Here is a 13,514-nt window from a genome sequence, read left to right as displayed (position 1 = left end):
CAAACATTCTCAGAAACAGAAAATAATTGGAGTATCTTCAGAACCATACGTCTTTGTCAAACCAGACATCTACTTGCAGCAATTAACACTGTGCCCGATGTTGGAAATAGGGGTCCAGAATTAACTTCAGGGATGATGATTATTTTACATAAAGGGATCTTGTGCCTTAAAAATCCAAAGACTTTGCTGTTTATATACTCAATCAAATTTAAATCTGTCTCTTCTGCCTATTCAATATTTTGAAGTCTCTTTAGTTGGCCCTCCATCAAGCGAGGGCTTTGTATCTCAAGGCCTCCAAGAGTTCATGCATTTTTATACTGAAGACATTTCTGATATTAATATCCTTTCGGTTAATGATTGATCCGCTGGCCTTTTGTCCTTTACTTTTTAAATTGCACATTTCAATCTCCCTAGCCCTCATGGGATATTTGCCTTGTTGTTTGGATGGCAAAGTGCAGCTTTCAAATTCACTTAGATGGAAATTATGTGGCTGTGCTGGACTGGGACTGGGTGCAGTTGACTTGGTTTGTGGGAATTGGGCTCCTTGCTATCCATAGGAGATCCGGAGTCTCCTTCAACTAATTAAAGCAAGAGAGGCTTGAGGATATGTCTGAGGAGGTCTTTGACATGCTTTGCAGATTTAATGAAGCAGTCTTCATGTGGATGGTTTGAGTTCCATGGGCTGTGCATTGGCTTTCCTTTTTGTGGAAACACAAAGGACATTTGGGGATATTTGACAAAGTGCAGAGATCTTCCATAAGATCACTAAAGTCTTAAATTGTGCGTTAATTAAGTGTATTTGTTCCTGGTAAAAAGGGTCAGGACTTTCTTCTAACATTTGGGCATATTGAGTTGCGGTGGGGTGAGCTATTACCTACACATAGTGGGACGCAGTGAGATCATATCAGTCAAGATTGATCTTGGTGGCCCACCAGAGACAGCTATGAGGAGAAGTGAGCCCTTTCAAAGAGTGGACTTATCTGTAGAGCTCTGTAGGTGTTGGCAGACCAGAGTGCTGAGATAACAATAAGACACTCTTAGATAGGAAGTATCAAAGTAGGCGGGGGAAGAATGGGGAAAGTATCGAATAGAACATGATCTGTTGGATGTCTTCATTGCCTCAATCTTTCTTCGATTTTTCCCCAACAATACTTTGATTTTTTGTTTACTCACTACTTCTAAATAGCCTCAAGGCAACAGCTAAAGCAATATAAACCTCCCAAAAAAATGAATACATTTTCAAACAAAGAGGCAAATATCTTGGCCACCACTATTCAAAGACAGATTTCAAAATGGCTTATCTCTGGTATTTGATTTAAAAGTCATAGTGCCTTAGTCACCAACTGCATTTGTGACAGATGCCAGTGTTACTGCTGCACTTGCCAAGTTTAGTAAAGCTGGTGGTAGTAAAGTTAAGAAGAGTGCTGTGATTAGGAGGTAAATTAGTAGCAGAAAGTCAACTCGACTTTAGTGTTACCGGACGGGAAAATTCTCCACAGACTCGGAAAAATCGTCTGTTTAAGAGTATTTTTCCAGGTCCTGCTGTAGCGATTTCACTGCGTGCGATCTTACCTCACCCAATTACAGTAGAGCTGGCATGTACCGAGTGTTGTAGGGCAGGGGGCACAAAGAAATAAAAATAAAAAAATAAATAGACTTTCCTTCCTAACTTGCAGTGGACATCGTCCTCCCTCAGGGTGTCTTCTGGAAGCTATAGATGCAGGAAACTACACTACCCAATCCTGGTGCTGCTCTCACAGCAGGAGCCAAAGAGACAAACATGTTTTTTAAAGTGCACAGCTCCCTGCTGCTCTGAGCTGGCAGAACTGGCCCGCCCCGTCCTGACACTTAGGGGATCATTAGGATGGCGGGCGGAACTTTCGGGGATTGGGACTGCCCGCCATAAGGGCGGGGTCCCTTGTGGGCAATTAGGATGCACCCGCCACAGTGGCGGGCGCATCCTGCATTCCTGGCATTGTGGCAGGCAGTGCACTCAGCATGCCCGCCACAATGCCAGGAAGGCACGTTGTGCACTTCCAAGCACAACATGGCAGGCAACGCACGGTGCCTGCCATGTTGTGCACGGAACTGCTGGGGGGTACCATAGGTACCCTCCATATGCCACCCCCACCCCCCAATATCCTGGATGCCCGCAACGGGCCCCAAACACAAATACTGCATGCAGTTGCCACCACGGTAAGGCACCCTCCCGCCTGCATCCTGATATGGACGGCGGTGTCTAGCAGACACCGCCACCACATGAAACCCTTTTCCGCCTGGTCAACTCATTGACCGGCGGAAAAGCGGTAGACGGTCTTCCCGTCCGCCGTGGTCCCCCCGCCATACTAATGTGGCGGGGGGAAATGGGTGGCGGGTGGGCTGGGATGTAGGGCGGATCCCCACAGCCATGCGGGCGGTGGTGATCTGCCCTACATCCTAATGGGCCCCCTAGTTTAAGACGGGTTGCTGAAAAGGAAAATGCTCATAAATAAACTTTATTTCCATTTTATTTTTCAGCTCTGGGGTTTGTGATGTGACTCTCCTCTGCTCAAATTGAGGAGCCGCCCCTGCCCAATTATTCAGCTTGCGATCTTACACCATGCACTTTTTCCTGATCGTAATATTAATTGTCATGTTTTGAATGCCAAAAGTAATATTGAATAGCACAATGTTAATTATTTACATATCACTTAATTGTAAGTAACATTAACAATTAAATACATTTTCACTACATTTAAAAAATTTACCACCTGTCTAGTCTAGTAGTCAATTTCAATTCTAATTCCTCATGCTGGAAGGTTTTCCACCCAACTTGTTATAGCTGTATTTTCATCATGTGAGTTTATCACACAGTAAAACCACTTGCAGAAAAACTGCATAAGGAAAGCTTATAATTGGACGGAGCATAATTAACATGAGAACATGTGGTAATTTCAGTCCGCCTGGGACTAGGACGGGTCTGGGCTTGAAAACTGTGAGTGTGTCTGTGGGGTGCAGAGAATTTGTATGCAAGATGCTTCTGGACACGGGGGCTGAGGGTGAGTGGGTCTATGAAGAATGGTTGATGCAGTAAGAGCATCAGGCCACAGGTTTCAAGAGCACTGAATTCCAGCTCTGTTCAAGCCTCCATGTCAGGCACCATAGTCGGAGGGCATGTAGTTGTGCAACCAGCATTAGGCTATGTCAAGATCTCTTTGAGTTCCGATGTTAGATGACTCATTTTGTTAGCTGACTCATTTGCCCTCATAACACTTTCTTTTCCTCGTTCTTCATTACTCACTCCTCCTTCTTCACACTTTATTCCAAGCTCCTTTGTCCTCATTTCTCATGTGTCACTCATCATCTGTCATTCCTCATCTAGCACAAAACAATGCTCAGTCGTCATCCCACTCCTCATAGATCCTTCTTTTAAGACCTGTCAGCCTTAGGGTGGTCTTTCACCAATCTTTTTGATATTTGCCTACACACTTTGCTGAATCTTCTTATTGGCCTTTTGACTCTGAGCACTTTACCATTGCGAACAAGTGCTAAAGTGCATGGTCTGCTTCCTAAACATGTGTGTAATAGGTGTATACCTAATTGCCCTATTTAATTAACTTGTAGCTCCCTTGTAAGGTGGTATGCCATATACCCAGGGCCTGAAAGTTAAATGTTACTAGTGGGCTGCAAAACTGATTGTGCCACCGACAAATGTAGCCTTTCAAACCTGTCTCAGGCCTGCCACTGCGGTGCCTTTGTGTGCAGTTTACTGCCACGTTGACTTGGCATTTAAAACTACTTTTGAAGCCTTAAACTCCCCTTTTATAAGATACATATCACCCCTAAGGTAGGCCCTAGGTAGACCACTGGGCAGGGTGCTATTTAAATAAAAGGTATGACATGTACTTTTTTGTCTTGCATGCCTTGGTAGTGATGAACAGCCTATTTCATTTTTCGCTACTGTGAGGCCTACTCCTCTCATAGGTTGGCATTGGGAATTCCTTAATGCACTTTTAAGCTGTAATTCCTGATCATAGAGAAGAAGCTTTTTCATGTTTCATATGTTTGAAATGATATAGATAAATCCTTCTTACTGGTGAAGTTGGATTTAATATTACTATTTTAGAAATGCCACTTTAGAAAAAAGGCAATTTCTCTGCCCTTACTGCTCTGTGTGCCTGACAGCCTGGCTCCAATAAACGTCTAGGTGGTTGACAGCTACACTTTGTGCATTTGCTCTAGACAGCCACAACACAGGAAGGATCTGTGTGTCAGAGTACCCATGCACATACATCTGCATTCTGATGGCCTTGCCAGGGCAGGATGGAAGGGAGGGGCTAACACTTCACTTGAATCTGTAGTGTCCTGTCCACACACAAAGCGCTGATTTACCCCCATAGATAGCCTGGCAGAGAGGACTAGACTGTAAGGGGAACCTGTGCTCTTTAGGGAGCTGGTTTGAAGTCACCCCCACATCAAAGGTACTTTTGGGTATAAATAGTACATCTCTGACCCCCCCTAAAAGCTGACACGTCTGGATCCTGAACTAAACCACTGCCAGAGGGACTGCTGTGCTGCTTAAAAGACTCATCATTGGACTGCAGACTTGGAAGCCCAGCTTTTCACATGCGTTGCCTGTTGCTCTCTGACTCTGCTGAAGGAGAGCTGGACTGTGCCTTCAGTCCAAGTGATCTCCAAGGGCTTGTTGGCTTGCCTCCCGTTGCTTGAGACTCAGGAAATCAAAGTCTCCACCCCTGCTCAGCTTTTTGCCGCTGCTGCAGCTAGGTGAGATCAATGCATACCCTCGACTGCATGGCAGAATCAGATACATTGCTCAATGCCTCTCTACTCCAGCACCCGTATTTGGAACTGATGAATCGCCTCCATGCCCATCTCGTTGCTTGCCATCAGGAAAAGTATTTCGTTCACCAGAGCCTGCGTAGGTCCTGTAGCCTGCTGGCCCTCCATCGTTGTCAGCCCGAACTTAGACTTTGCCCCAGTGCAGCTTTGCCTTAAGTAATCTTTTAGCACTACTTGCTTCTAAGCTCTTTTACAGCATTTATTCTTTTAAAATTCAATATTTCAACTTCTATACATTGCATTTTTGTCACTTTGTTCTTTTTTGTTTATAATATAATATTCTATTTTTATAAACCTGTGTGAAGTTATTTTGTGGTGTTTTCATTGTGTTACCGTGTGTGTCGCAAAAATACTTTACTCATTCGTCTCTCTCTCCCCATGTTTACGTCACCCTTAACCACTCCTCATCCCTCACATCCAATCCCTCATTTCTCATCCATCATTCCTCATTTCTCACTGCTCATTCCTCATCCCCTCCACTGCCTCAGTCCTCACCCTTCATTCCACATACCTCACTTCCCAACCCACATACCTCATCCTTCCTTCCACATCTCTCGCCTCTCCGTCATTCCTTGCTCTTCACCCCCCAGGCCTCAACTATCCTGCCTCATTTCTCATCCCTCACTTCTCATAGCATGTTTCTCATCCATTGCTCCTCACTCCTCATGATGCACTCTTAATGATTCATTCCTCATACTTCACCCCCCCCTTCGCTGTCCATCCCTTATTTGCCACCCATTCCTGACTTGCCTGCCTCTCCACTATCTCATTTTAATACCCACTCATTCCTCGATGTATGTATGAGCAGTGAGAGATGAAGATTGAGGAGTGACGAATGAGGATTGAGGAAAGAATGGGGTTTTAGGAATTAAGGAGCGCGGTTGACAAATGAAGTGTGAAGGATGAGGAGTGAGGTATGAGGGTTGAGAAATGAGGGTTCATGGATGAAGAATAAGGGAAAAGGAACCCCGCATGAGGAGTGACTGATAAGAAACGAGGGATTACGAATGAGAGACAAGATGATACGTGAGGACTAAGTAGTCCTGGATGATAATATGGATTGAAGAATGAGATGTGCTGATGTACTAAAATGGATGCTCTACTCAATAATGTAGACAATCAGCCAAGAGCCATCTTGTTTTTATCTTTCTTATTGCGCTTTCGTCTCCTTTTCCCATCCTATTTACTTCTCGCAGTGCATTGGAAATGCAGCCACATGCACAAGAACTAAACCCTGCATGAAGATATCTCTACCGGCAAGAACCATTTTAGAAAGGCGCACAGTAAAAGTAATAATAATTGGTTTCACAGAAAATGTATTCCATTACTCCATAAACCCCACACTTCAACAATATTGTGCGCCGTGTGCTCACCCTACAAACACTTTAATGTCTGCTGCTCCTCCGTCTGTAAGGACAAAGTTCCTGAATGTGCAGTTTCTTTAAGCTCAGCAGCAGGGAAACGCTCCAGAGGCGAGGAGCGCGCGCGGAAGACGAGGGCGCCCAGATAACATTACTCTGGCTATTTTCCATGGAGCTTCACATTGCCCTGCCCGGTTATCTCTCAACTTGCACATCCCGCCCTTCTGACATGGTTATGAACCCATGAAAAAATGAAAAAAGGAGCATTTTCTGTACCATTATCTTATTTTAAAGTTGGATTTCTATAATTTGCGCAAAAGGATGGTGATTCCCTTTGAGGGGCGGCTTAAAATAGGATCGGTAAAACGGACGGAAGCTCTGTGGCTCTGCAGGAAGAGGTTCTGTGGACAGACATATCTAGACTGCTGCTCCGGGACTGCTGTAGATTCTCGATCCGAATAGAGATTGACGGAGGGGCTATCGAGGCAGGTTACTGCAGCACTAGAAGCACCAATGAGTGTAGGAGTCCGGGGCTTGGTGGAGGTCCCAGGGGAGCCCTGGACTCTGCTTCTCATTGTAATGAGTCCAGAGAAATTTTAAGGACTGGATATTTTTTTAACTTTTATTGTGGTGATTTTATATAGCAGGGCCACGGACATGGCTCAGAGGCATCAGAGCGCTGAACGTATCAATAACAAATAGACAATGTACAAGTACATTAAGGTGGAGTAAACGCCGGGCTAGTCTCTCCTGGTAGGTAGAACACTTCACACCTATTCATAGCAGATGGGACTATCAATAGTTCATGAAGGTTTAGATTCTTGTGGCGCTCTCTGTGGGTAAAGTGAGCAATTGCCCAGTGGCACCACCTACCAAGTGGCCTCCACTGGAAAATATCTATCTATCTATCTATCTATCTATCTATCTATCTATCTATCTATCTATCTATCTATCTATCTATCTATCTATCTATCTATCTATCTATCTATCTATCTATCTATCTATCCATCCATCCATCCATCCATCCATCCATCCATCCATCCATCCATCCATCCATCCATCCATCCATCCATCCATCTATCTATCTATCTATCTATCTATCTATCTATCTATCTATCTATCTATCTATCCATCTATCTATCCTCTGTCTATTTCTTTATCTTACCCTGTATCTTTTTCTGGCTAATTCTGTCTCTGCCCACTGTAATTTTATGTATTTTTAGGAACACAAGTCAAGAAACATTTCATCTGTTGTTGTGTAGTACCATTATTGAAAGTTTAATATATAATTATTATTATTATTATTATTATTATAAGTCACTATGCATTTGGAATTAATAGAAAATGGGTAATGCAAAAAACAAAATTTTCTCTGAACAGGGGCACCACAAAATGTAGCTTGCCCGGGCCCCAAACATTCTTAAAATGACACTGCATAAGTCTTTCTAATGTCGTGGCTTTATAATTAGAGGTGAGCTGTGGTGAAGTTTAGTGAGAAGGCCCCCCCAAAGAAAATAATTTTGCTTACGTTAGAAGAAAGTCCAGGCAACTAGGAGGTAATGCTAATGTGAAGACATACGAAAAGGAGATGGAGAAAAATTAAAGAAGTCCCAGCTGGTGAACCTTTAAATAAATGAAGCATAATATGCTTACCAAATGTCAGACAGATTAATTGACTTAAAAGACACATATTTGACAGGATACTCTAAAGGTATATTCACCTAAGAAACTCGTGCCTTTTTCAGCATAATTCTGTACACATTTATTAGAAAGTGATAGCTTCTACAACAAGTTCAAATTATCTGTGTAATCAATTTGAAAAGGCCTCATAACATTCTGCAAAAGGTATAGTGCATCTTTTTTTCACTATGCCTCCCATTTCGAAACGTTCCTTCATCCTGCCTACTCCAAGTAAATTCTGTTATACACTATGATTGAAAATTTACTTTAAGGTGACAGCGTTCAAAATGTAAAATTATACAGTTCGCATTCCCTTGAAAATCGAGGCTAATATTCGCCGGACATTAACAATATCTCATGTCTTTCAAATACACAGCTTATACTCCATCAAAGGAAATCACATGTAGCATGTTTAATCATGGCATTCATAACAGCATCCATGAAAAATGAAATAACATCATTTATGTGAAGATTGTGCATGATAGAGGGGTGAGATATAGTTAATATAGAATGGCTAGTGAGTTCACTACATAGTGTTTGGTGGTCTGCGAGTTAGTGTATGTTTTGAATGGGGTGCAAATTACAACCTTAAGTTATAACTATAACTTTTGAATGTCTAATGTTTGTGTTGCCTAAGTTTGTTTTCTTTTTGAATACATGAAATTCTCTGATCTCTGATCTTTTACCTTTGGTTTTTGTTAATTGAATTCCAATGTTTAAAAAAAATGTGTTCAATCAAAGAGTTGAGTTTTTTTCAGTGAATTACTGTTGAGTGGAGTATCATAGAGTACAATGGAAGAGAGTGCCATAGAGTGTAGTGTTATGGAGTTGATTATCCTAGAATCAAGTGTCATAGAGTGGCATAGAGTGGAGTGCCATGGAATGAAGTTTCATAGAGTGTTGTGTTGTATAGTGTTATGGCGTAGAGTCATGTGACCTAGAGTGTCGTAGCAGAGAGTGTCATTATGTACAGCAGAGGCATAGAGTGGAGTGGCGTGTAGTGGAGTGGGATGGCATGTCACAGAGTAGAGTGGAGTGGCATATAGTGAAGTAGGGTGTTGTGTAATAGACTAAAGTGGAATGCTGTGTCATAGAGTGGCAAGTCATAGAGTATCTTAGAGTGGAGGGGCATAAAATGGAGTGTGAAGACTGAAGTGGTATGTCATAGAGTGGATTGGCGTGTCAGAGAGTTGAACAGCATGTCATTCAGTCAAGTTGCTTGTCGCAGAGTGGAGCTCAATGGAGAGTTGTAGCATGGAGTGGAGTGTCCTAACTTGCAGTGGCGTGTCGTACAGTGGAGTAGAGCAGAGGGGCATAAAGAGTCGTTCCGTAGAGTGGAGTGACATTTCCTAGAGTGGAGTGGTATGTCATACAGTGGAGTAGCGTATTGTAGATTGGACTGGCTTGAAGTGTCATAGAGTGGAGTGGAGTGTTGTACAGTGAAGTGGCATTTCATAGAGTGGAGTGGCTTTTCACAGAGTGGAGTAATGTGTCATACAATGGAGTAGACTGAAGGGGCATAGAGAGGAGAGGCGTAGAGCGGAGTTGCGTAGAGTGGAGTGGGATAGAGTGGAGTGGTGGAGAATAGGAGTGTATCATAGAGTAGACTGGAATGGCATAGAGTGGATTGGCATGTCATGGAGTAGAGTGGAGTGCCGTGTCGTAGAGTGTCTTAGAGCAGAGTGGCATAAACTGAACAGCAGAAGAGTGGAGTGGCATGACAGAGTAGATTGACTTGTCATTGGGTTGAGTGACCTGTGGCAGAGTCGAGTGGCATGTCACTCTGTGGAGCAGCGTGGAGAGTTTCAGTGTGGAGTGAACTGTCCTAAAGCGCAGTGGCAAGTTCTATAGTGGAGTGTCATACAGTAGTGTACAGTGGAGTAGCATTGAATGGAGTGGTGTAAAGTGGAGTGGGACAGTGTCATGTTGTAGGATGTCATTGTACAGAGTGTCATTACTTAGAATGTTGTGGCATAGAGTGGAGTAGGGTACAGTTGAGTGGCATACAGGGGATGGCCAAGAGGAGAGTGGTCTAGATGCGAGTGGCATAGAGTGAAGTTGTGTAGAGTGCAGTGGCGTGTAATATGGTTGAGGTTCAAAGTGTACAGTGGTGTGTTGTACAGTGAAGTGGCATACAGTGTCATAAATTGGAGTACAGTATTGTAGAGTGGAGGGGCATGTCATGGAGTGAGTGGTGCTAATAGAGAGGAGTGGAGTGGAATGTTGTAGATTGTCTTACACTGTAGTTGAGTGGTGTGGAGTGAAAGAGCATATGGTGGAGTAGAGTGTTGTATAGTAGTGTTGTGTAGAGTGGTGTTTCATAGAGTGGCATGTCATAGAGTGTCTTAGAGTGGAAAATCATGTAATGGGGTGCAGTGTTGTGTGGTAGACTTAAGTTGCATGTATTATAGTGGAGGGGGTCTTGAGGAGTGGAGTGGTGTGGATTGTCGTACAGTGGAGTGTTGTGTTGTATAGTGGAGTGATGTGATGTATCGAAGAGTGGAGTGGCTTGGTGTGTCATAAAGTAGAGGGGCGTTTCACAGAGTGGATTGGAATGGCATGCCATAGAGCGGAGTATAGTTGCATAGATTAGAGGGATAAAAAATGCAGTAGAGTGTTGTAGAGTGAGGTGGAGAAGAGTGGAGTGGCAACATGTGCCGTAAAGTGGAGTGGTGTATTATAGAGTCCCATGTCATACAGTGTGTAAAAGTGTAGGGGCATAAAGGGGAGTGGTGTAGAGAGTCATGGCTTAAAGTGGAGTGACGTCTAAAAGTAGAGCGGTGTGTCATAGAGAGGAGTGATGTGTTGTATACTGGATAGGTGTGGAGTGGCATAGAGTGAAGTGGAATGTCATAGAGGGGAGTGCCATGTCCTAGAGTGGAGTAAAGTGGCATGCTGTAGAGTGTCATAGGGTGTCATAGTGTTGTAGAATGTAGTGGCGTAAAGTGGCGTGACATGTATAGTAGTGGAGTGGCAATCATAGAGGGGCATGTCATAGAGTGTCTTAGAGTAGAGGGGTGTAGAATGGACTGGCGTAGAGTGTAGTGGCATGTCTTAGAGTGGACTGAAATGTCATAGAGTGACTGGCTTCGGTAGAGTGGAGAGGTGTGTTGTAGACTTGAGTGGTGTGGAGTGTTGTCCAATGTGGTGAAGTGTCGTAGAGTGGAGAGGTGAGTCGTCAAGAGGAGTGGCGTGTTATAGAGTGGAGAGACAAGTCATAAAGTGGAGTGGATTAGCATAGAGTGGAGGGGAACGCAGTGAAGTAGAGTTTAGTAGAGTGGAGTGCTGTGACATACAGAAAAGTGGAGTGGTGTGCATACAGTGGAATGTCATAGAGTGCCTTAGAGTGGAGGGGTGTAGAGCATCGTACAGTGGTGAGGTATGTTTGTAGAGTGTCTTTTATTACGTATATATTTTTTGTTTCAATAGAAACTGCGGAGAGGAGTGATGAGTAAAAGAGTTGAGTGGAGTGGCATGTCGTAGTTTGGCATGTCATAAAGTGTTTTAGAGTGGAAATGCTTAGAGGTCAGTGGCATAGAATGTAGTCGCATGTCGTACAATGGAGTGGTGCAGCATTGAGCGAGTGGTGCATCGTAAAGTGCAGTGGCATATTGTAGAGTAGAGTGGGGTAGCATAAAGTGAACTAGTGTGCTGTAGAGTGTAGATGCATATTATAAAGTGGAGTGTTTTGTCTTAAAGCTTTTTTTTCCAAATGGTACTGCAGTACTTCCTAAACAGTTTTGAGGAAGTACCGCACTACTCCGTAAACTTAAAAAAAAATACTACAATAAAAATACTTTGTCCTAACTATTCAGACTTTGTAAAATGCCTCATTTCTTCCTACAGCTTTAAAAAATAATAATAAGCTATATCTCAGGTAGAAAGCCAGAACACAGCCAAATTGTGGTCTAAACAATATGGCTGCCATTTTATTTTGTGAGGGCTTCCATTAACCAATATTATTGTCTTTTTTCATCGTTATGTAACGCAGTATACCATGAAAGTACAGTGGTATACTGCAGCTCAATATATCACTAAGTTTTTGTTTGTTATTACTAAAAAAAACTACAGAACCAATTTTGATCAAACAAGATAAAGAACACTTCCAACACCATCATCTATATTCCTGCCAATTTTTTTAACTAAGCCATTCAGCCATTTTCCTTCTATGTCTGTCTAAAATGTCTATGGAAAAAGCATTGGTGGAAAAGTGGGTTCTGGATTACCCTATTTTCTTTGCAGTCCCTTAACTAAACGCTACAAAAAAGTCTGCAAAGGCATCATCAGTCAATTTATAAAAAAGAATTGATCAGCAAAGTTTTGTGGACATTCCGCAAATAGTAGCAAAGTTATTACCAATGAGAATTCCTTCAAATATATACGTACAAAACCAGAGAAATTCAGCAGTTATAGTTAGCTGAGCTAACTATAACTCACGCCTCCGAAATACACTGCTTATGATCTCACATATTACATCACTCATGACATGGTCAGGAACATCACTCATGACATCTCAAATGACATCACTGATGACATCATCTAATGAGTGTGAGTGTTTTTAAAACGTTTGAGTGTTAAATATATATACCACGGTATATTGATGAATCAGTGAGTGTATGAGTGCCTACAACAGAAAAAGGGTATTAGTATACAGGAAATATGGGCGCTCAGACAGTATTAGCGTGAATATTATAGTTTGTCAAAGTTACTGGTGCTGGCAGGGAGAGGGAACCCAAAGAACCCCTTAATTTAAATGTGAAGTGATTCACACCTAAGACTTAAACACAAAATCCTGCGCACTCCAAAACAGAATAACCAGTAGAATACTGTTAAGTGTAATTCAAAAGAAACAAATGTCCAACGTTGATTCCAGGAGTTGATGTATATCTCCTTTTATTAGGTCATCACGTCAATGGTAATTTTACAGCCAGCCGACACGTGTTCCGTTATAGTTCTGTACAATCACAGATGCTATAACTCTTCAGGGCTGGAAAAATACAGAAAGGTATGACCTTAAGTAACCATTTTAACAATAAGTATTGCAATCTTTATGCCAACATGTAAGGAGATGTGAAATACACCGAATTTCCAAGGTGACAGCACCATGTCATAGGGAACCCCTAAGGGCTATGAAAGTCATGTGACGTCATGCACAAATAGGACTATAAGTAAAAAAAAAAAAGTGCAAAGACACCCGTGCTGACTCTAATGAGGAAAATCCATATATAATGAATGCCTCTTCTGACAAATGCAAGATTTAATTCGTACATAAGCAAATTTGTGGGATTTCGACAATTCAAACAAGGGATTGAACAAGGCCAGAAAAAAGAATTTGTTTTCTTCGGAATTGATCACATTCCTATTGACACTAGAGGTGGAAATAGGGAATTACGTCTCAGACGCGCTGAGGCGTTCTGGATAATGAGACTTCATACAGTGGGGCGGGGACTTAATTGTGACCCCGAGATGCAATTTTTTCTGGGTGACTGATCGGTATTATGAGGCGATTTTAACTCAAATTTAAATTTGCAATTTTAGATTCCCATATGTTTCCATTGCATCACTAATACCTTTCATGTCATTGGTCATTTATCATTACCCACCACACAGTATTTGTGATACAATTTTCCCTGT

The sequence above is a fragment of the Lissotriton vulgaris genome, chromosome 11 (assembly GCF_964263255.1).
Source record: "Lissotriton vulgaris chromosome 11, aLisVul1.2, whole genome shotgun sequence".
Classification (NCBI taxonomy): Eukaryota; Metazoa; Chordata; class Amphibia; order Caudata; family Salamandridae; genus Lissotriton; species Lissotriton vulgaris.
This window is presented reverse-complemented; position numbering follows the sequence as displayed.